General features: G+C 40.4%; 1 protein-coding gene across 3 annotated transcripts in view; it reads left to right on the top strand.

Moving 5' to 3' along the window:
• Window positions 1-1802: 1802 nt before the first annotated feature.
• arhgap27 (Rho GTPase activating protein 27) overlaps window positions 1803-24354 on the top strand; it is a 245426-nt gene continuing 222874 nt past the window's right edge. For all 3 annotated transcript variants that reach the window (XM_059955699.1, XM_059955701.1, XM_059955700.1), the window contains exon 1: window positions 1803-2109. The gene's annotated coding sequence lies outside the window, so the exon portion shown is untranslated. The remainder of the gene's footprint in view (window positions 2110-24354) is intronic.

Raw genomic sequence — 24354 nt, forward strand, 5'->3', positions numbered from 1 at the left:
GGCCATGCCTGCCTTGGAACGCTGGCAATATTTGAAATGTTTGATGAACAGTCACTTTACATGGGAATCTCTCAGAATGTAACAAAACAATTATTTGATCAGAGAGTTTTGTGAGCTGTCTAATTCTACACTTTGTGGCTACTTTATTGGGTACACCTGTACGCCTGCTCATAATGCAAATATCTAATCAGCTAAACTTGTAGCAGTAACTCAATGTGTAAATGTATGCCAACACGGTGAAGAGGTTCAGTTGTTGTTCAGCTGGGGAAGAAATGTGATCTAAGTGACTTTGACCGTGGAATGATTGTTGGTGCCAGATAGGGTGGTTTGAATATCTCAGAAACTGCTGACCTCCTGGTATTTTCATGGACAACAATCTCTAGAGTTTACAGAGAATAGTACAGAAAAGTGCAAAAGTAGCTTGGCTATCTGACTCTTGCACAGCAATTTATATAATTAAAACCCAAATGTTGTGTTTTAATTATAGAATTTCTTTGAAAAATCAAAGTCTGTTTTTACAGTTGCTTTGGTAGTGTAAACAAAGAGTTTTACTTCAGCTTCCTCTGGAAATGAGAAATACAAAGAATGATAAATGACACTTGGCATGGATAATATTACAACTGGGTCTTTTTCCCCTGACTTTTGTTTCATTGCCCAGCAGAAGTAATATGACAGTCACAGGGATCATAGAGCATCACAAAAAGATTCAACATGGTAAAAGGTCCTTCAACCCATCAAGTTCATGCCATCCATCAACTCATTTACACCAATCCTACATTAATCCCATTTTAAAACATTCTCTCCACATCCTCCTCAACTCCACCAGATTCTGCCACTCAGTCACTACAGGCAATTTACAGTGGCCGACTAACCTAGCAACCTGTACATCTTTGTGATGTGGGAGGAAATGAGCAGATGGGGAATCCCATGTGATCACAGGGAGACTATGCAAAGTCAACATAGACAGCATCCAGCATTAGAGCTGATCCAGGCCTCTGGCATTCTTAGCCTGTGGCTTTATATAAAAAAAAGCCAGTGGTAATCATATTTTAAAATAAGTGGCTATTTAGGGAGCTTTGCAATTAAAAATCCTGCCCTATCCCATAATGGTTCCAGTATTCTGATTTCAATGAGTGGACCCAACCAAGGCTGGAATGGATATCTACTTTCACCAAGGAACAATCCACCTCCAGATGGTCAAGGTCAGCTGCATTCCAAGACAAAGTTACTGAAAAAAAAAGAGGCCATTTGAAAAATTAATGCAATTAATACTTATGTAATTTCAATCCTAAAAAAAGTATCTAGATCTATACCAATATATATATTAAAGTGAATAAAATCCATCCAAAGAAAGGACAACTCCTATCCTCTCTAGTCTGCAGGGGTCTTGGTGGGTATTGGAGGGAGTAAGTTATAGGTGAGTTACTGACTTGTCTGTCTCTATAATTTAAACAATTATATATCTATCAAGATAAGGAAAAATATAATGTTCAATAATTTATTTCTCATTTTAAGTAGGCGTTTTAAAGTTGAAATTTTACTTCAATGTTATCATTTTTAATTTTAATGACAATACCATTATTTCTATAAGTTTACAGTTAATTGTTAATTACCATGACTGGTGTAAATTATTGTGATCTGTTATGCCAATAATTTTTCTTTTCTATAGTTTTGAGAAATGCTGTCAGAGCCCTGTTTGACTGAATGTGAAACTAGTCGGCTGAGGAAGTTTACAATACGAGCTTCAACAGGAAGCCGGAGACGAACGCTGAAGGGGAGAGAGTCACAGAAGAACTAGTCCTGACCCGCAGAGGGAAAAGGGAAGCGAACCACACAGAGAGTGAAAGAAGGGGGCGGAGAGAAAGACGGAGGACGGATACGCGGGTCTACGGCGGGGCATCCCAAAATCAGGAGCCAGCACACAACTGTCATAAGACACCAGTTTTAGGGGTTGACAGATAACTCAAATGCTCGCCAGCTAAAAACCACTCGCGGGAAGAAGAAAATGAAGGAATTCCAGTCGCATTTGGAACCCGATTGCCGATTAAAGGTGTGAGCACAGCCGTATTTAAAGGGAGGCTAAGTTTCACTCAAAAGCTCCATTTTCAGGTAAAAAAAACGCTTACTTTCGAATTAACACAAGATCACGTAAAATCTGGCTTTTTGTTTTTCAGGTGGTCTTAGATTTATTGTAGAAGCTAACTGCTAACAATGTATGATAAGGATGGATTTTCACACTATAACATTTTTTTTCGCGTGTGATGATCATTGCTTGAGGGCGCGAATTGTTTCTGGTTAAAATAAAAGGTTAAAGTGATCGAGACCTGAGGAAGCGTTTCCGGCTTGGAATGTGGTGGTACATTTTACATGTACAATGTAGGAAGTTTGAACTAAAAACCATTTCCAATACACTTGGTGTGCAAGGCATCGCGATTGCAATGCTTAATCAGGTCATCCAGAAATAACCCAGGTAGGTGGGGAAAAAAGACATTCTCCTCAACTGAAAGTTAAACATTTATTTTATTATTTAATAAGAGTAAACTGTTTTAAAAAACAGAAGACGTTAAATGATATTATTTATGTCGTTTTTTGCAATTTATGTATTAGTGTCCTAATGCCATATCAGAAAAAAATCGTTACCAAGCTACAGTAATTAATTTGTTGATAGTCAAATCTTAAGCGTGCACGCCTTTACATGTCATCGTCATGTAGCGAATGCGAGTTGATGTTTGTGGTGTCCGATTGGGAGCTCCTGTTGGCATAAATATCTTAAGCATTAAAAAAACATTCCAGAAATGGTGACGGTATAATGTAGTACAGAGGATTAAGCGACGACTTAACAATTGAAGTTCACGAGCAAAAATTAAATGTGTTTTTTTTTAGGTAGAGCAAGTGGCATAGATTGCAAATCAGTTGAAAGAATGTTTTCTTTTAAAATACCATTTATCAAACTAGGCATATTTGAAAACATTTTCTCCCATTGGCCTCATTGGATTTATTTGAAGTGTCACCCTGTAAAGTAATTTCAGCTTTTGTGCCTGACATACAACCCTATTTACTCAACACTTTCTGCTTATATTAGGGCAAATTCAACTTTTTTCTGGTTAAATTGGAAATATCTTAAATATAATTGGAAAATGAACAAACGCAGGTAATAAAATTGTTGAGGATCCTATTATCTGATGAGGCCTAAATGCAGCTCAAGGTTTCACTGAATTTGCTTCTTTCCATCTCCATTCAGGAAATTTATCCAAAAGGGCACCACTCCCTATGTGAGATGGATAATGTCTCCAAATGTTGATATTCTTATCTTTATTAAATGATATCGATGAGCCAGGGACTTGGTACAGTTCTGAACAGGGGGTCCTGTCCGGGTGGAGTTTGCACATTCTCCATATGACTGGATGGCTTTCTTTGGAGTGCTCCGGTTACCTCTCACATCCCAAAGACATGCAGGTTCATAGGTCAGTTGTCTGCTGTAAATTACGCCATAGTGTAGAATCTGGGGGGAGTTGGCAGGAATGTGGGAAATTTTAAAAAATGGGATTTGTACAAATGAGTTGTTGATAGTCAGTACAGGCTTGATGGGCTGAAGATCATGTTGATGTGTTATCTCTGTGACTTATTGACATTTTGTACTGGTTCTTTAGTTCTTTATTTGATGATGCAATTTTTTTAAAGCTGTCTGGTCCACAAGAAATGAGTTATTATCATACTACCTATTAAAATGAAAACACCAAGTGCTTAAACAATCTTTGAAAAGGACAAGGACTTTAAAAATGTATCTAATTCCTGGTTTATGCTCAAGGCCTTTAAACATAAAATATATTTCATTATAGGCAAGTACACAGGATGTCCATTTTGCTACAACAAAGTCTTATAGTTCTTGGAAAATGAGAACATCTATGAGAAAAATATGAGAGCATGTGAGGCAGAAGAACAAGATGTGAATACAAATCAGGAAGCTCGTGACCAAAATGATCCAAGAGCTATGGTTTATTTGTACCAGAAGGAGTTGAAATGTAGAGCTGTTGTGCTAAGCAAACATCAAAGTTGACTAGACCACACTTAGACTGTTGGCACTACATCATAAAAAGACTAACCAGTCATTGGAGAGAGAGAGAGCAATAAATGTTTTTGGCAATCCTTTTGTTTATTCAACATCTTCAACTTAGCAAAATGTTCCAGGTGACTTCACAGTATGACAACAAGCCTTACTTATCGAGACGTTGGGGAAGGTGGCCAGGTACTTGGTTAAAGAAGATAGATTTCAAGAAAGATCTTAAAAGAGATTCACAAGTAGAAAAATATAGCAGGGGAATTCTAGATCCTTGGACCTTGGCAGCTGAAGGCACAGATGGCCATGATGGAACAACTGAATACAATATGTGGAACATTGTAGCATTGTAGGAGTGGAGAGATTAGAGAAAGACACGGAAATGGCCACAGAGTAACCATAAGACATTGGAACAGAATTAGGCCATTCAGCCCATCAAATCTGCTCTGCCATTCCATAATGGCTGATCTATTTTCCCTCTCAATCCCATTCTCCTGACTTATCAAGAACCTAACAACCTCCACCTTAAATATACTGAATAACCTGACCTCCACAGCCACCTGTGGCAACGAATTCCACAGATTCACCACCCTCTGGCTAAAGAAATTCTCCTCATCTCAGCTCTAAATGGATGTCCCTCTATTCTGAAACTGTCTCTTCTGGTCCTATACTCCCCTATCATAAGAAATACCCTCTCCATATCCACTCTATCTAGGCCTTTTTAACATTTGATAGATTTCAGTGAGAGTCCCCCTCCTTTCATCTAAACTTCAGTGAGTACAGGCATAGGGCCATCAATCACTCCTCATACAATAGCCTTTCATTCCTGGAATCATTCTCGTGAACCTCTTCTGAACCCTCTTCAATATCAGCACATCATTTCTGAAATAAGAGGCCCAAAACTGCTCTCAATACTCCAAGTGAGTGATTCAAGGACTCCAGAACTGTGAGGTTATACTGTAGCTATCAGGCAGAGTTAAAAAAAAACTTGGAAAGAGATTTTCTTTAGAAAGAGAAAGCTGACAGCTGACATTTATAGACCAGAAAAAATATGGAAGAGCTTTATGTTGTAAATATTGAGAGTGTGTTCTACTTCTGGGAAGCTGCAAACCTTGTGCCCATCATTACAAGCTAGTCACCAAGGAATTAATGACCATAAGACTTGAAGGCATCTTGAGAACACTTGAAGTGATAATTCACTATAACAAGGAACAGTTAAATTGGATAGTTCAGATATTAGTTGCCTAGAAACTGGATCACATTGCACTGTGCTGAGCAATCCACAATAACTCATGGTAGTAGCCATTTCCATATGAGATTGTATCAGTTGTAAAATTGATGGGGCACTTCTGGTTGGGATCCTTTACTATTATGCTGACATTTTACCAGCAGTAGAAGCACATCTAATCATGTCAACTATTGTGTAATGCATGTTGGTAGCTTTCCTAACACATGTTGGAACACTCATGTCAAGCAAATAACTGATTTAGCTGTCACAAAATAACAAGATGCACAATCTTTTAATTTAGATGTTGCTTTATAGGCCACATAGTTTGTCACAAGGTAACTCCAAAGCTCAGTAATGTCAGGAACTGTAGAGGAGGCTTGACCCAAATGCAGAACAGCAGAGATGAATTAGCAGTGAGCAAAAGCCTTAACAATAAACTGCAAAATAACAAGCCACAAAGGTCCACAAAACAAGAGAAAACAGGTACTTAACAAGTTAACCAAACTCTAGGAGCAACTGGTCGATAAGTGAACAAGGACTGTGGATGAGAGCTGGGTTTAAATAGGCTGCAGGTGATAAGTTGGAAATGAGTGGCAGGTGACTCCTATTAGCTGGGTGGAGACTGGGAGGTGCCTGTCTGTGAGGCCTGACAGGTAAACTCATTACAGTCCTTGAAATCCTCAGATAGTGTGAAAATGGAGTGTTCGTTTTGCTACCACTATGGAACCCACATTAACGGATCCCACATTGGTCCCTCTGTCTGTGAGGAGGAGGATCCTCTGCTCTACCCTGATGATGAGGCTCTGTACAAATTAGGTGATCACACACTCCTATCCTCCACCACCACCACCCTCACCCTCTTGATGTGTGATAATTCCTGGCTCAGTAGATGATATCTTGCAAAGAGCCCTTCAATTTATACATTTATTAGTTTTATCCATATGTAAGAATTTCTGGGATGGAATTCAGTGCACCAATCATTTTATGGGGAATAAGTTTGGAAGGCAGTGATGGAGTACTTAGGAGATGGGGTGGTGGGGAATATGTGTACAGGGAGCAGGAAGTGTGTGTGTAAGAAAATTATTTACTATGCTGTACAGGTTGCCTTGACATATCAAGTGATGATCATTTTTCAGTTACTCATCTATTGCCTTGGAATTTTCCTTTTGGTCATGAATCTCATTCACCGGCTCTCATTTTCCCAGGAACCTTGGTGTTCTCTCCCTTCTTTTGCTTCCCTCTCTTGTATGAGAGCCATAACATGTGTTATTGTATGGGAAGTGTACCTCTAGAGGCTGATGCCCATCTCTAATTGGCACTAATTGGCAATAGCACCTCCAATAAGTTGTGACTGCTCTGTATTAAGACCAAGACTAAGCATGGTTAGTGCATCTGTTTGGTGGATACCACACTAGTATTGTGGTGTGCTTAATTGCATCCAATACTACAATTTTTGTCTAGATTTGGCATTCCCACTATACACAACAAAGGTGAAATGCAATTTCTAGGCATTAAGGGAAACTGAGCTAAGTAAGAAAGTATTGGGGAGGGGGGAATTTATGGAGGGTTATGTTGATAGAGTTTGATGATACGAGGAATCTCAAGTAAAGCATGAACTCTACTATCTTTTCTAGGCAGAAGTTTGGAGCGCCTTTAAGCAACAACCTTCCTCTTAGTAAAGAGTTAGTGAGAAAAGCAGGCAAGGTTGTCATTTGTAGTCATGATCTCACAGTCCCTATTGAGAAATTCATGTGGAAGCAATTTTTGGTCTATTAGTTTACATATAGACATCTTGTTACATGAAAAATCAAGTCAAGTCAAGTCAACTTTTATTGTCATTTCGACCATAACTGCTGGTACAGTGCATAGTAAAAATGAGACAATGTTTTTCAGGACCATGGTTTACATGACACAGTACAAAAACTAGACTGAACTACGTAATAAAAAAAAACCACAGAGAAAGCTATACTAGACTAGAGACCCACACTGGACTGCATAAAGTGCACAAAAACTGTGCAGACATTACAATGAATAATAAACAAGACAGTAGGGCAAGGTGTCAGTCCAGGCTTCGGGTATTGAGGAGTCTGATAGCTTGGGGGAAGAAGCTGTTATATAGTCTGGTCGTAAGAGCCTGAATGCTTTGGAGCCTTTTCCCAGACGGCAGGGGGGAGAAGAGATTGTATGAGGGATGCATGGGGTCCTTCATAATGCTGTTTCCTTTGCGGATGCAGCGTGTAGTGTAAATGTCCGTGATGGTGGGAAGAGAGACCCACCATCACGGTCCTCTGAGTGAAGTAGAAGCTTGCTGTGATATTGCCTCATACTTTACAAAATGAATGGAGAAAACTAGATATAAACACCTTGGCTTAGGTAATTATAGGTCTGTGGCATTAGTTTTGCACTGTGTACTGTACTAGGAAGTGAGTCTATGTGGATCAAAGCACGATGATGTAGTCAGAAAAAGAGTCAATAATTAGATATTGGGATCAGTTAGTGGTCAGAACTATTACAAGACTGGAGGTCAGAATCCAAATCAGAATCAGGTTTATTATCACTAACATATGTTGTGAAATTTGTTTTGTGGCAGTGGTACAGTGTTGTACATAAAACACACCATAAGTTCATATTAAGAAATATATAGTGATCATAATACTACTAGTTTCAAAATAATTATGGAGAACGATAGGACTGGTCCTTGGTTTGAGATTCTAAATTGGAGAAAGGCCAATTGTGATGGGAGATTTTAGAAAGGATCTGGCAAGTGTGGATTGGGACAGGCGTTTTCAGGCAAAGGTGTGCGTGGTAAGTGGAAGGTCTTCAAGAGTGAAATTTTGAGAGTACGAAGTTTGTATGTTCTTGTCAGAATAAAAGGCAAGGATAACAAGTTTAGGGAACCTTGGTTTTGAAGGGAGATTGAGACCCTGGTTAAGAAAAAGGAGATGCATAGCAGGTATAGGCGGGAAGGAGCAAATAATGTACTTGAGGAGTATAAGAAATGCAAGAGAGCACTTACGAAGGAAATCAGGAAGGCTAAAAGCAGACATGAAGTTGTCTTAGCAGATGAGGTGAAGGAGAATCCCAAGGGCTTCTACATTAAGAGGAAAAGGATTGCAAGGGACAAGATGACTCCTCTGGAAGATCAGACTGATCATCTATGCATGAAGCTGAAAGAGATGTGGGAGATCTTAACTGGATTTTTGTATCTGCATATATTCAGAAGTAGGACACTGAGTCTGTAGAAGTGAGCCAAAACAGCAGTGAGGTCATGGATCGTATACAGAGTACAGAGGAGAGCTGTCTTGAGGCAAATTAGAGTGGATAAATCTCCAGGGCTTGACAAGGTGTTTCTTTGGACCTTGTGGAAGGATAGTACAGAAATTACATGGACCCTAGCAGAGATATTTGAAACATCTTTACAATAGGTGAGGTACTGGAGGATGGAGAATAGCTAATGTTGTTCAATTGATTAAGAAAGGCTCTGAAAATAAACCAGGAAATTATCAGCTAGTGAACCTGACATCAGTAGTTGGAAAGTTATTGAAGGTATTCTAAGGGACTGGATATATTTGGATAGACAGGGACTGTTTAAGGATAGTCAACATAGTGTGTGTGGTAGGTCATTTTTAACCAATCTTGTAGAGTCTTTCGAGGAAGTTACCACAAAAGTTGATGAAGGCAAGCAGTAGATGTTGTCTACATGGACTTTAGCAAACACTTTCACAAGGTCTCACATGGGAGATTGATCAAGACAGTTCAGATGCTTATCATTCAGGATGAACTAGGAAATTGGATTAGACATTGGCTTTGTGGGAGAAACCAGAGAGTGGTAGGAGATGGTTACCTCTCAGACTGTAAGCCTGTGACTAGTGGTGTGCCACAGGGATTAGCGCCCGGTTCATTGTTGTTTGTCATCTATATCAATGATCTGGATGATAATGTGGTAAACTGGATCAGCCAAATTTGCAAATGGCACCAAGATTAGGGGCTTAGTGGACAGCGAAGAAAGCTATCAAAACTTGCAGCGGGATCTGGACCAGCTGGAAAAATGAGCCGATAAATGGCAGGTAAGTATGAAGTGTTGCCCTTTGGGAGGACAAACCAGGGTAGGTCTTAACACAGTAAGTGGTAGGGTACTGAGGAGTGTTGGAGAACAAAGAGATCTGGGAATACATATTCATATTCTTTATGTGGCATCACAAGTAGATAGGGTTGTAAAGAAAGTTTTTGGCACATTGGCCTTTATAAATCAAAGTATTGAGAACAGGAGATGGGATGTTATGTTGAAGTTGTATCCGACGTTGTTGAGGCCTAATTTGTAGTATTGTGTGCAGTTTTAGTCACCTACCTACAGGAAAGATGTCAATTAAGATTGAAAGAGTGCAGAGAAAATTTACAAGGATGTTGGTAGAACATGAGGACCTGTGTTAATGGGAAAGCTTGCATAGGTTAGGGATTTATTTCCTAGAGCATAGGAGAGTGGGGGGAGATTTCAAAGTTACAAAGTAAATTTATTATCAAAGTACTGTAGATATCTGTCACCATATACAACCTTGAGATTCATTTTGATGAGAAAATCTGCAGATGTTGGAAATCCAAGCAACACATACAAAATGCACTCAGGTTGGAGGAGCAACACCTTATATTCTGTCTGGATAGCCTCCAACCTGATGGTATGAACATCGATTTCTCAAACTTCCGGTAATTCTCCCTCCCTTCAGCATTCCCATTCCCATTTCCCTCTCACACCTCATCTCCTTACCTGCCCATCACCTCCCTCTGGTGCTCCTTCCCCTTCCCTTTCTTTCATGGTTTTCTACCCTCTCCTATCAGATTTCCCCTTCTCCAGCCCTTTATCTCTTTCACAAATCAGCTTCCCAGCTCTTTACTACCCCTCTTCCTCTCCCGGTTTCACCTTTCACCTACCACCCTGTACTTCTTCCTCCCCTCCCCTGACCTTCTTGCTCTAACCTCATCTTTTTTTCCAGTCCTGAGTCTTGGCCCACAACATCAACTATTTACTCATTTCCATAGATTCTGCCTAGCTAGCTGAGTTCCTCCAGCATTTTGTGTGCACTGAGATTCATCTTCTTGGGGGGAGATCAATAAATCTGATAACCATTGTAGAATCAATGGTCGACCACACCAACAGTGTGGACAACCAGTGTGTAAAAGACAACAAACTGTGATAAAACAAAAAGAAAGAAAAACAGGAAATAATAATAATTGTAACCCTCTCACCATAAACTTGCAATGAGTTAGCTATTACTGTGAATTCAACCTAACAGCAACATAACTCAACAATGCATGGGAATAACGATGAAAGAGGTCAATTTCCATTAAATAAACATGTCTAGGGTAAATACAATTTGGGTACACACAAACAGGAAAGTTTGAATGTTCCTTCCAAGGGAAAACGAAGGCAATTACTGAATGAACACTAACACACCCAGGCAAATTTACTGTTGACCAGGAAACAATAATTTAACTCACACCAGTATAAACTTAGATTGAAATTACATTGACAAAAATATTTAAATTATAACAAACACAATAATACTATATAATACAAAATAAGAAGGAGGCCAGTATATATAATAGTCTATGTCGTGCACATAATTGTTGGAGCTCAATGTTGCTCCTCTTCGATTACTCGTTATACCGAAATGGTTTTGCACTGAAGAACCTGTCCCAGGAAACAAATATTCATGCAACTTCTAGGAAAAAATGTCAAACTTTCTTCAATATCATGTGCTCACTATCTAACTAAAAGTTATCTGTATAGTCTACATGAAGATTTTTCATCATTGTTATCTGTTCTTCCAAATGGGTTCTGTGAGCATTTCACTATGTTCTTCTCCGATGCATGTTGTCTAGTTCCTTCTTCTTCATTCTTCAATCCCATGCTCTCTAGAAAAAAAAACATTAACATGTAATCCTACTGGCTCATTTTTATTTGAAACAATATGATATGATATACTCAGTTGTATAATGTAATTAAAGTAACAGTTAATCGCATTTTGATAAAATCTGCAGAAAGTAAAATACCCACAGCATAACTGTATTAATAACATAAAGTATGGTCTTAAACCAGGGTATTACATATTATAAATAAATACACAATTGAGAACAAGGGATGAAGAGCCCTTGAAAGTGAGTACATATGTTGTGGGAACAGTTCAGTGATGGGTTAAGTGAAGTTGAGTGAAGCTATCCCCTCTGGTTCAAGAGCCTGATGGTTGAGAGGTAATAACTGTTCCTGAACCTGGTGGTGTGCGTCCTGAGGCTTCTGTACCTTCATCCTGATGGAAGTAGTGAGAAGAGAGCATGGCCTGGCTGGTGAGGGTCCCTGATGATGGATGCTGCTTTCCTGTGACAGTGCTCTGTATAGATTGTGGGGAGGGCTTTTCCCACGATGGACTGGCCTGTACCTACTGCTTTTTGTAGGATTTTCCATTCAAGGGCACTGGTGTTTCCATACCAGGCTGTAATGCAACCAGTCAATATACTCTCCACTACACATCTTAATCTGAATGCTGAATCTTTGCAAACTCCTAAGAAAGTAGAGGCACTGCTGTGGTTTCTTCATAATTGCATTTATGTGCTAGGCCAAGGACAGGTCATCTAAAAAGATAACACCAAGGAATTTAAAGTTGCAGACCCTCTCCACCTCTGATGCCCTGATGAAGACTGGGTCATGGACCTCTGGTTTCCTCCTCCTGAAGTCAATAAGCTGCTCTTTGGCCTTGCTGACATTAAGTAAGATGTTGTTGTGGTGGAACCACTCATCCAGGTTTGTAATCTCCCTCCTGTATGCTGATTCGTCGCCACCTTTGATACATGTATACACACTTTTTTCACTGAGGCTGGGTGAAGCGAGAAGTAGAGGTGAAAGGGTTAAGGGTGAAAGGTGAATTGTTTAAGTGGAAACTGAGAGGGAACTTCATCACTTAGAAAGTTGGTGAGAATGTGAAATTAGCTGCCAGCGCAAGTGGTGGATTTGCATTCGATTTCAACATGTAAGAGAAGTTTGTGTAGGTACAAGGATAGGAGGGTTATGGTAGGCTATGGCCCCAATGCAGGTTGATGGGATGAGGCAGATTAATATTTTGGCAGACTAGATGGGCCAAAGGCAAAAACAGAGAGATAATGTTCATGGATTCATTATCCATTGAGAATTCTGATGGCAGAGGGGAAGAAGCTGTTCCTGAAGCATTGAATGTGTGTCTTCAAGCTCCTGTAACTCCTCGCTGATATTCGTAGTGAGAAAACAGCACACCCTGGGTGTTGGGGGTTGTTAGTAATGGATTCCACCATTTTGAGGCATTTCCTTTTGAAGATGTCCTCGATGGACTGTTTTTGGGGAATATTGAAGATGTCCTTGATGGGGACTGGTGTGTGGGATTGGTTAGTGTTTGGTGGGAAAAGGTATTGGGTACTGTGTATAGTGAGCTTCAAAAGATAATAGGTAAGTAGGTGCATTTCCTGTAGTAGGGGCCTAGAGTGGCATAGCACTAGTAAAAACCATTAGCTCTGAAAGTGACCAGTGATGATAGATTCTGGTGCAACGTGGGCTAACTTTCTCTGAAATTCTCCAAAAGGAACATAGCATATTACAGAACTCGCATCGGAGGCTAAAGTGTGATACAAGCAGGAAGTGTCAGGTCAAATTTCCAGAGTAATACAATATGTTTTACAATATATAAAATACATATATGATACAATCTATGGAGAGAATAAAATGGGTTAAGTTAGGTTTTGGAGGTTGAGTGTCAGCTTGGGTTTGGTTGGCAAAAAGGGCTGTTTCTGTTTTGTTCTGCATCTCTCTGTGACTATAATTTTGACGGTGCACTATAAAGCAACAATTTATTTAAATTGGACTCTACTCAGTAGGAAATGGCACTCTATTTGTGATGGCTTTTGTGACCAAAAGAGAAGATGTTCAATCATTTCTCTAAGCTTTAATCGCAAACTCTTGGATATTTATACATTGTGCTTGTCTCCATAATCATAGCCAGTTGGATCAGTGCAGTAAATTAGTAAAGCAAGTTGTGTATGAAAATTAAATATTAAAGAGTCATCTGTGCCCTTTAAATCCAAACAGTTGAATAAGCAGTTATGAGGCTCTTTTTTCCTAACTTTTTAAAATCTTCCTTTTGTCACATTGTTACTGATGCTTCAATCAGTAAAGCCAATTTGCATATTTCTTTGCTCAGAACATAGTGAATTCCTGGGACTCTCTATCCCAAAGGGCAGTCATTGAATGGAGTTGAGGATATTCAGGGTATGGATGGATTTGGGGGTAGGGCTGGAAACTGATATTGTTGGATAGTGGCACAAACTCCATGAGGCTGAATGGCTTACTCATAATCATGTTCCTTTTGTTCTTGTGTCGTGCTAAATTCATCTGAGGCTCTTGAATTGGATATTGCCATGGTGAGCTGTGAGTATTTCCATAACGTTCTTTATAGATATTCCAGTTAAACTGGCATTCTGGCTAGATTTTGAAGTTAGCACTGTGACTTTGACCCGTGACCCTAATCCTTCTGTCAGACCATAGTTATGCCTATCTCTCAGCTCTATTTATGCTCTTTTCTCATATCCTTTGATACCTAATCCTTCTCACCCACCAAAATAAACATTTATGTGGATACTCTAAATGGGGTCTGCCTAGTCTTTACAACTGAACTACCCCTTCTTCACCTTTTGTATTCTGGATCTCTTGAGATAAATCCCTATAATCTTTTGCCTCATTTTATAACATTGAGCACATTTATTTCACATATTGAATACAATAATTTTTACAGGTATTATAAAGCTCTCTAGATGCCAAATAGAAATCCTAATTTATGAAACTAGGCATTGATTCTTCCGAGTGGTGCTTTTAGACTTCTGTGCTAATTTGAGCTAGAGAATGTTAAATTACCCTCCTATCAAGTTCTTCCCATCGTTCCTCTATGTACACTGACAGCAATTCCCAAGGTGCACAGAAGGCTTGATTTCCCCCTGCCAGGTCTTGTGTTATTAAGCAGACTGGACAGTTCTGAAGAGGGTTCAGAATTTGCCTTTATCTGCACGGATTAAAGCAGAAAGCTGTCAAATTTCCACAGTCTTCAATGGGAAACTTAAATATTATAATAAGATGCTGGCTCTTTAATGGGAGGAAGGATGGAGGTAATTGTTGCTGTGTTCTCTGCACAATAGTTTTGCAAAATAGTTTTCTGCAAAGAAGTAGGTGAATATGTCTTATGGCATAGGAACAGAATTAGGCCATTTGGTCCATCGAGTCTGCATCGCCATTCAATCATGCCTGATCCTATCTTGCCCTCCTCAGCCCCATTCCCTGGCCTTCTACCCATAACCTCTGATGCTGTGTCCAATCAAAAACCTATCAAGCTCTGCCTTAAATACACCCAACGACCTGGCCTCCACAGCTGCCTGTGGCAACGAATTCCACAAATTCACCACCCTCTGGTTAAAGAAATTTCTCTGAATATTTTGAGATATAATATATGATGAGTAGAGTGTTTAGCATAAAATATTTGCACCCATGATATCCAAGTTTTCTATTACTGAGTGATTTCCTCCTTTAATTTCTATGTCTATTGTGGAGTAATTTTGCTACATTTGGTCAATAACTGCATTTGTGTTTCATTGACTGAGCACCAGAATGGCATAAGACCAACTACGTGGGCATGGTCCATTTTTCTCCTTTTTTTGTGCTCCTTCAGCAGCTCTAACTTTCATACCACTGCTGTGTACAAGTAATGAACTGCAGTAATGAGGAGTTTTGCACAATCTCATGGAGGGAACAACTGTGGTTATTTGTTGTGGTAGTAAAGAAAGGACTTGCTCCATTTGAAAATTGTAGAAATAAACTTGAATTTTAAGTTGCCACCCCAATTCTGTACATTCAACAGAAACACCTAGCAAAAGAGCATGAATAGACATAAAAGCTCAATCTGCTACATTCTGATGAGAGGGAAATAGACCCTGGACCAAAGAATAACTTAGAAGTGGTCAAAAATCAGTCTAAAGGAGTGGGCTTAGGTGTTGAGGCAGAGGCAATTAGAGAGGAATTACATGGTGATGATTAAAAGCATAGCTGTGACCGAAAAGAAGTCAAGGTAGTTCAAGTTGTGGAAATCAGGGGAATGAGAGGTCTGGAGGAAAGGAAGAGGTCAGACTAGGCAGTAATCTCAATGCAAAATTCTTCTGTCATCAGCAGAAGAGAGTTGGTGGCCAATGTAGATTAGAGGGGAAAGTAGTTCCTAGAAAGATTAGTGAGGAGAGACATTCAAATGAGGATTAATGAAGGTGTGAGCTTCACTGGAGAAAATGAACAGTAGGGTCTGGAGAAAGTTGATATGAATGTGGGGAGAATAAAATGGAATTAGTGCAAGATTCATGTAAATGGGTATTTGATGGCCAATGCACTCTTGGTGGACTGAAGTTTCTGGTTCCATGCTGTGTGACTCCATGACTTCCAATGACATTCAGTGAGGGCATGCATTCCAATGAATATTAATTAAGACAGGGCTTCACATGAACAGTAGTGAGGGCAGGCATTCCAATGATAGTTAGGAAGGACGAGAATTTTACCATAGATGAATGAGAGTTGATTGCCAATGAGTTCAAATGAAAATGTCAAGGCTTCATAATCATAATCATAATCATATCAACATTGAAAGGGGATTTGGTCCATTGAGGTTTCACTGGCTGTCTGAGTAATCCCTCTAATCCATTCCCATATTGGGTTTCTTGTAACATGCCCTCTCTCATATATCCATAACATTGACCTGACCCTCTTACCGGCCTCCTTCAGTGCAGGTGTTTCACAGCGGCTATTTAACCTAAAGACTTTGGGATGTGGGAGAAGATCAGAGTTCCTGGTAGAAACCCTTGAGGTTACAGAAAGAACATTCAAACTGCACAGTCAGTAGCAGAGGTCAGGATCAAAGTCAAATTGTTGGAACTCTGAGGCAAAAGCCTCAGAGCCTCGTTACTATGCTGAACATAATGTGGAGATGGAAGATGAGCAAGGATTGGAGTTCCAGCCAGGATTGCTTAGTATAGGATTTGCTGCTTTATAAAGTTAAAAATTTGCTTTATTTGTCACAGACATTGAAACATACAGTGAAATGCATGGTTTTTGCATGAAATCAAATAAGCAAGGATTGTTCTGGGGGCAGCCCGCAGGTGTCACCATGTTTCTACACCAACATAGTATACCCACAACTCATACTTGTATGCCTTTGGAATGTGGGAGGAAACTGGAGCACCAAGAGGAAATCCACACAGCCACAAGGAGAGCGCATAAACTCCTTTCAAACAACAGTGGGAATTAAACACTGATCAGTGATTGCTGGCGATGCAATATGCTGCCATGCCACTCATGACTGTGCGTTTGCACTATAGTTAGTATTATGCCAGTGCAACTGCCTGTTAGCAAGCAGAACATTGAAAGAGTTGAAGCTGGCCTTCACGTATCCAAGCAACTTATTATCTTGGTGGTGTCACCACTATACTGGCCACTGTCACACTAGCTCATGCTATACAAAGGGGCTCTACCATAAAGTAGACAAATGCCATAGTGCTCTGAACATCAGCAAAGGGAGGTGGATTTCCAGCATTAAGCTGAGCCCACCTAAAGTGCAGGTGCTTTCCTAAAACAAAAGCAGTTGAGACTTTGAAAACTACAACAGCTGAATGTTTGTGGTAAAGTCAGTTTCACTGATCTTGTTGATGCAGACATAATGTTATTTTAGTTCTAATTCAGGGAACTATGGTTTTCACAGAAACCTGCTGGCTTTTCCTGAAGGTTTCAATTCTCATTTGATATAGTTCAGAGATATGGCAGTTTATTATCCATTGAACTTGTAACCCCATGTGAATCCTTCATTGTCTAATCCTGGCCAAAGGGTTCAGCAGTTAAGAGCCTGTAACCTGTAAGGTGGCATGTGAATGCCATCTTACACTCGGTTATCCCTCACAAAGGGGTCAAGGATGATTTACTGTAGCCTAGTTTGATCATTTCTAGATAAGCCTATTTTAGAGCTGCAGACTGCTACAAATAGTCAGGAGCTCCTTGATGAGGTGGGCAGATTGTCAGTATGTGAAGTGGTGTGCTACTTCCACTGTTTACGCTATGCCTATGATCAAGGTTCTTAGTGACAGGTTATGAATTTACAAGTTTCCAGAGAAAAGAAGAAGAAACTTACTCAACATAGACATCACCCTTTTTCTACCTTTGTATGTGGCTGCAGCAATCTGTGCGTTGAACTGAAGTACACAAGCACCAAGTGTCACTGCATGTTGAGGTTGTATCTATAGCCTCCTGCTTTTGCAAGTTCGACAAGTTTAGTTCAGTGTTGCCACTGGCTCTCAAAAACCTGCTACTTTGCCTAATGTCAGATCTGTTGCCTATGCCTTTGGTTCTACCAAGTTTGAGATGATTAAAAGCAGTAAGAATTATAAAAGAACAACAGAATATATGTCACCACCCTTCCAACCCCAGAATGAATACATCTCCATTTTAAAGGAGCTTATTCAACATAACCTGGAAAATTCAGAAGATGTTTCTGGGCTGAATTTATTTCTGTGTTTAGGTATCATTTCTGGTTTTCTGTTCTCTATTTGCACTTTTGTATTTGCGTTGAATACTCAGTTGACACCAACAGCATCATCGTGTCAGCCCCCATGTTCTCCTCACCCCAGTATATTTGATACGGCAGCATTGATAAAGATTTTGAACAAGCAATAATGGATGTATAAATCTGTTAGTACTGTGTATTGGGTGGATACATGTAGAAATAATAGATAGACTTTGTTCCTTCTTAGATGTCAGTGAAGATCTAGTTCCCAGCCGCAGTGATCATTGAGGTTTGGCAGGCTATTCAACCATGTTGGACTGGGCAGAAGCTGGTTGGCATTTATATTTTACTTGCAAGTTCCAGTATGAAATACAAGACAGCAATAGAACTGAGTAACTGGCAAATATGTCTCTTCTCTGCACCAAAATCAATTTCAGCAAATTCTACCAATCAGCTACCTCTGCACAGAGAGGAGATAAAAGCAACCTCAATAATAAGTATGTCACTTTGGAGATGACCTCCCAGGGGAATGCCATAGAGACCAGGTTACTGGTACTGAGCATGGGAAATGGTAGTGATAAAGGACTCAATAGTCAGGGGAAACTGACAGGAGATTCTGTGGACATGATCGGGACACCTGGATAGTATGTTGCCTCTCAGGTGCTAGGATCAGGGATGTCTTGGACTGGGCCCACAACATTTTGGAGAGTGAGGGAGAGCAGCCAGATGTCTTGGTACATATTGGTACCAATGACATAGGAAGGAAAAGCAGAGATGCTGAACCATAGAACCATAGAACATTACAGCACAGAAACAGGCCTTTTGGCACTTCTTGGCTGTGCTGAACCATTTTTCTGCCTAGTCCTACTGACCTGCACCTGGGTCATATCCCTCCAAACTCCTCGCATCCATATACCTTTCCAAGTTTTTCTTAAATGTCAAAAGTGAGACCACATTCACCACTTCATCTGGCAGCTCATTCCACACTCCCACCACTCCCTGCGTGAAGAAGCCCCCCCCCTAATGTTCCCTTTAAACTTTTCCCCCTTCACCCCTAACCCATGACCTCTTTTTTTTCTCCCCTGGCCTCAGTGGAAAAAACCTGCTTGCATTCACTCTATCTATACCCATCATAATCTTATACACCTCTATCAAATCATCCCTCATTCTCCTACGCTCCAGGGAATAAAGTCCTAACCTATTCAATCTTTCTCTGTAACTCAGTTTCTCAAGTCCTGGCAACATCCTTGTAAACCTTCTCTGTACTCTTTCAACCTTATTAATATCCTTCCTGTAATTAGGTGACCAAAACTGCACACAATACTCCAAATTTGGTCTTAACAATGTCTTATACAACTTCACCATTACATTCCAACTCTTATACTCAATAGTTTGATTTATAAAGGCCGATGTACCAAAAGCTTTCTTTACAACCCTATCTACTTGTGAAACCACTTTTAGGGAATTATGTATCTGTACTCCCAGATTCCTCTGTTCTATTGCACTCCTCAGTGTCCTACCATTTACCTTGTAAGTTCTACCTTGGTTTGACCTTCCGAAGTGCAATACCTCTCACTTGTCCGCATTAAATGCCATCTGCCATTTTTCAGCCCATTCCTCCAACTGGTCCAAATCCCTCTGCAAGCTTTGAAAACCTTCCTCATTGTCCACTACACCTCCAATCTTTGTATCATCAGCAAATTTGCTGATCCAATTTGCCACATTATCATCCAGATCATTGATATAGATGACAAATAACAATGAACCCATCACTGAACCCTGTGGCACACCACTAGTCACAGGCCTCCACTCAGAGTAGCAATCCTCCACTACCACTCTCTGGCTTCTTCCATTCAGCTAATGTCTAATCCAATTTACTACCTCTCCATGTATACCTAGCGACTGAATCTTCCTAATTAACCTCCCATGAGGGACCTTGTCAAAGGCCTTACTGAAGTCCATGTATACAACATCCACTGCCTTCCCTTCATCCACTTTCCTGGTAACTTCCTCGAAAAACTCCAATAGATTGGTTAAACATGACCTACCACACACAAAGCCATGCTAACTGTTTCTAATAAGTCCCTGTCTATCCAAATACTTGTAGATCCTATCTCTTAGTATTCCTTCCAATAGTTTACCTACTACCGATGTCAAACTTACCGGCCTATAATTTCCCGGCTTACTGTTTGAGCCTTTTTGAAGAGAGAATTTATAGAGCTAGGTAGAAAGTAGAGAAGCAGGAGCTCCAGGGTAGTTATTTCTGGATTGCTGCCTGTGCCGCGCACCAGTGAGGGTAGGAACAGGACGATTTGGCAAGTTAATGCATAGCTGAGAAGCTGGTGCAGGGGGCAGGGCTTCAGTTTCTTGCATCACTGGGATCTCTTCTGGGGGAGGTATGACCTGTACAAAAGTGTTGGGTTGCACTTGAACCCGAGGGGAACCAATATTCTCACAGGCAGGTTTGTTAGAGCTGTTGGGGAGGGTTTAAACTAACTTGGCAGCGGGGTGGGAACTGGAGTGAAGCGACTCAGGATAGGACAGATGTAAAAAAGCAAAGATAGCATGCAGTCAATCTGTCAGGAAGGGCAGGCAGATTATAGGACATAATTGCAGCCAGCAGGGCGAGTATCAGTCCATTAATGATGCAGAATTAGAAAGGGGAGCAAATATATGGTATTCAAGGTGTTATGCATGGAGGATAAGAAATAAGGTGGATGATCTTGTTGCATTATTACAGATTGTCAGGTATGATGTTGTGGTCATCACTGAATCGTCGCTGAAAGATGGTTGTAGTTGGGAGCTGAATGCCCAAGGTTATATGTTGTATCGGAGGGACTCGATGGGCTGAATGGCTTACTTCTGCTCCTTTATCTTCTATCTTAAGTCATCAGAGGCGGTGGCATGGCTCTGCTGGTAAAGTATGGCATGACATCAGTAGAAAGCTATGACACAGAATTGGAAGATGTTGAATCATTGTGGGTTGAGTTAAGAAGCTGCAAGAGTAAAAGGACCCTGATGGAAGTTATACACAGGCCTCCTATAAGTAGTTGGGATGTGGACCACAGATTACAACAGGAAACAGAAAAGGCGTGTCAAAAGGACAATGTTATGATAGTCATGGGAGATGTCAACATGCAGGTGGATTGAGAAAATCAGGTTGGTAATGGATCTCAAGAGAGTGAGTTTGTTGAATATCTTTGAGATGGTATTTTAAAGCAATTTGTTATTGAGCCTACTAGGGGATCAGCTATACTGGACTGGGTGTTATGTAATGAACCAGAGGTGATTAGGGAGCTTAAGGTAAAGAAACCCTTAGGAGCCAATGATCAAAATATGATTGAGTTCAACTTGATATTTGGTAGAGAGAAAGTAAAATCTGATTTAGCAGTGGAGTAAAGGAAATTACAGTGATATGAGAGATGAAATGGACAAAGTAAATTGGAAGAAGATGCTGGCAGGGATGACAGCAGAGCAGCAATGGTGTGTGTTTCTGGGAAAAATGAGGAAGGTGCAAGATAGATATATTTGAAAAGCAAATAAATACTCAAATGGCAAAATAGTACAACCATGGCTGACAAGGGAAGTCAAAACTAATTTAAAAAGCAAAAGAGAGTGCATGTACCAGAGCAAAAATTAGTGGGAAGACAGAGGATTGGGAAGCTTTTTAAAACCTACAGAGAGCAACTAAAAGAATCACTAGGAGGGAAAAGATGAAATATGAAAGCAAGCTGGCAAACAGCATAAAAGTGGATAGTGAAAGCTTTTTCAAGTATGTAAAAAATAAAAGGGAGATGAGAGTGGATATAGGACTGCTAGAAAATGAGGCCGGAGAAATAATAATGGGGACAAGGAGGTGGCAGATGAACTAATTGAGTATTTGGCATCGGTCTTCACTGTGGAAGACACTAGCAGTGTGCCAGATGTTGAAGGGTGTGAGGGAAGAGAAGTGAGTGCAATTACTATTACAAGGGAGAAGGTGCTCAAAAAGCAGAAAGAGCTAAAGGTACTTAAGTCACCTGGGCCAGGTGAACTGCACCTTAGGGTTCTGAAAGAGGTAGTGGTGGAGATTGTGGAAGCAATAGTAATGATCTTTCAAAAATCATTGGATTCTGGCACAGTGCCAGAGGAGTGGAAAATTGCAAATGTTACTCCACTCTTTAAGAAAGGAAGAAGGCAGCAGAAAGGAAATTATAGACCAGTTAGCATGATCTCACCCTCAGTGGTTGTGAAGATGTTGGAGTCAATTGTTAAAGATGAGGTTATGGAGTACTTGGTGACACAGGAAAAGATAAGACAAAGTCAGCATGGTTTCCTCCAGGGAAAATCTTGCCTACCAAACTTGTTGGAATTCTTTGAAGAGAATACATGTAGGATAGATAAAGGGGATGTAGTGGATGTTGTATATTTGGATTTTCATAAGGTCTTTGACAAGGTGCCACACATGAGGCTGCTTACCAAGTTAAGAGCCCGTGGTATTACAAGAAATTTTCTGGCAATCTGGCTGATTGGTACCAGACAGTGAGTGGGAATAAAAGGATCCTTTTCTGGTTGTTGGCCAGTGACTAATGGTGTGCCGCAGGGGTCGGTGTTGGGACCACTTCTTTTTATGCTGTATATAAATGATTTAGATAATGGAATAGATTGCTTTGTTGCCAAGTTTACAGTTGATATGAAGATTGGAAGGGCAGGTAGTGTTGAGGAAACAGGAAGTCTGCAGAAGGACTTAGATAAATTAGGAGAATGGGCAAGAAAGTGGTAAATGAATTGCAATGTTGGAAAATGCATGGTCCTGCACTTTGGTAGAAGAAATAAATGTGCAAATTATTTTCTAAATGGGGAGAAAATCCAAAGATCTGAGATGCAAAGGGACTCGAGCGTCCTCATGCAGAGTACCCTAAAGGTTAACTTGCGGGTTAAGTCTGCAGCGAGGAAGGCAAATGCCATGTTAGAATTCATTTCAACAAGTCTAGAATACAAGAGCAGGGACATGATGCTGAGGCTTTATAAGGCATTGGTGAGGTCTCACCTTGAGTATTGTGAACTCAAGGTGAGTTTGGGCTCCTCTAAGAAAAGATTTGCTGGCATTGGAGAGGATCTGGAGGAGGTTCACAAGGACGAATCCAGGAACGAAAGGGTTATCATATGAGAAATGTTTGATGGTCTGAGTCTGTACTCGCTGGAATTCAGAAGGACAAGAGGGGAATCTCATTGAAACCTTCGGAATGTTGAAAGGCCTAGACAGAATAGATATGGAAAGGATGTTTCCAAAGGTAGGAGAGTCTAGAACAAGCCTCAGGATAGAAGGGTGCCCATTTAAAACAGAGATGTAGAGAAATTTCTTTAGCCAGAGGGTGGTGAATTTGTGGAATTTATTACCACAGGCAGCTGTGGAGGCCAGGTTGTTGGGTTATTTAAGATAGAGCTTGAATGGTTCTTGTTAAGATATGGCATCAAAAGTTATGGGGAGAAGCTGGGGGAGTGGGACTGAGGAGGGGAAAAAGGATCAGCCATGATTGAATGGCAGAACAGACTCGATGGGCCAAATGGCCCAATTCTGCTTCTGTGTCTTATGGTCTAAAACTGAGACTCAGTGCAGTCAGTGAGTCTTAACCCTCCCTTCTCTTTAATCCCCTTAAACCCTCATTACTTTGAAGAAATGTCTTTATCTAACACTTGCCTTCTAATGCTCAACCATCCCCCACCGAAACTCTGCACTTTCCTCCCAAAACTCATTTCACCTTCTGTTTCTTTCTTCAGGTGTGTCTTAAACCTATCACATTAAACTTTTCTCAGCTGTCTGAATGTTATTTTTGTTTGATTACTCTTCAATAGAATGTTCAACAAGTTGAATTGTGCAAGATGATTGATTGGGAAGTGCACCTCCTGTTGTGGTGTTGGGTGGAGTTGAGTGATTCACACAGATGGGCAGGGAAGGCAAAGGCAATGAGTTGTCTGATGTGGAGTGGGACACAAGCCCATGGCAGGTGATGTAATGAAGCAATGCAAATAATCACGTAAGTGCCTGGAGATGAACTGTATCAGCTGTTTCCCTTTGACTGCAATTTCTCTCTCACAATTGGAATCACTATTTCCGACCAGTCAGCTCCAAACTGGTGAAACAATACAAGCTGTGGTGCATTCAGCTGTTGCTTAAATTGTGACTGTCTTGGAAGGTGGCTTATGTAACAATCCATGGAGGCAGGAAGCAGTAATCAGGCTGCATCAGTGTAAAATGATTACCCTTTTCATAAACTTCATTGGAATATATTAACTTAATACCCAACTAAAAGTGAATTTTCTGCCTTGGTCTGCCTATCTTGAAAGAGATGACCTTAAATGACTTGTTTTTTGTTGTGCTGGTGAAGAATCTCTGCAGTCCACAGATAACTGCTAGCGTCTTCACAAAACAGATCAGTTTTTCCCATACAGCATGAACTTCAAAGATCATGACTGCCACATAGTATTCCTGGTAA

This window comes from Hypanus sabinus, chromosome X1 (genome assembly GCF_030144855.1).
Source record: "Hypanus sabinus isolate sHypSab1 chromosome X1, sHypSab1.hap1, whole genome shotgun sequence".
Taxonomy (NCBI): Eukaryota; Metazoa; Chordata; class Chondrichthyes; order Myliobatiformes; family Dasyatidae; genus Hypanus; species Hypanus sabinus.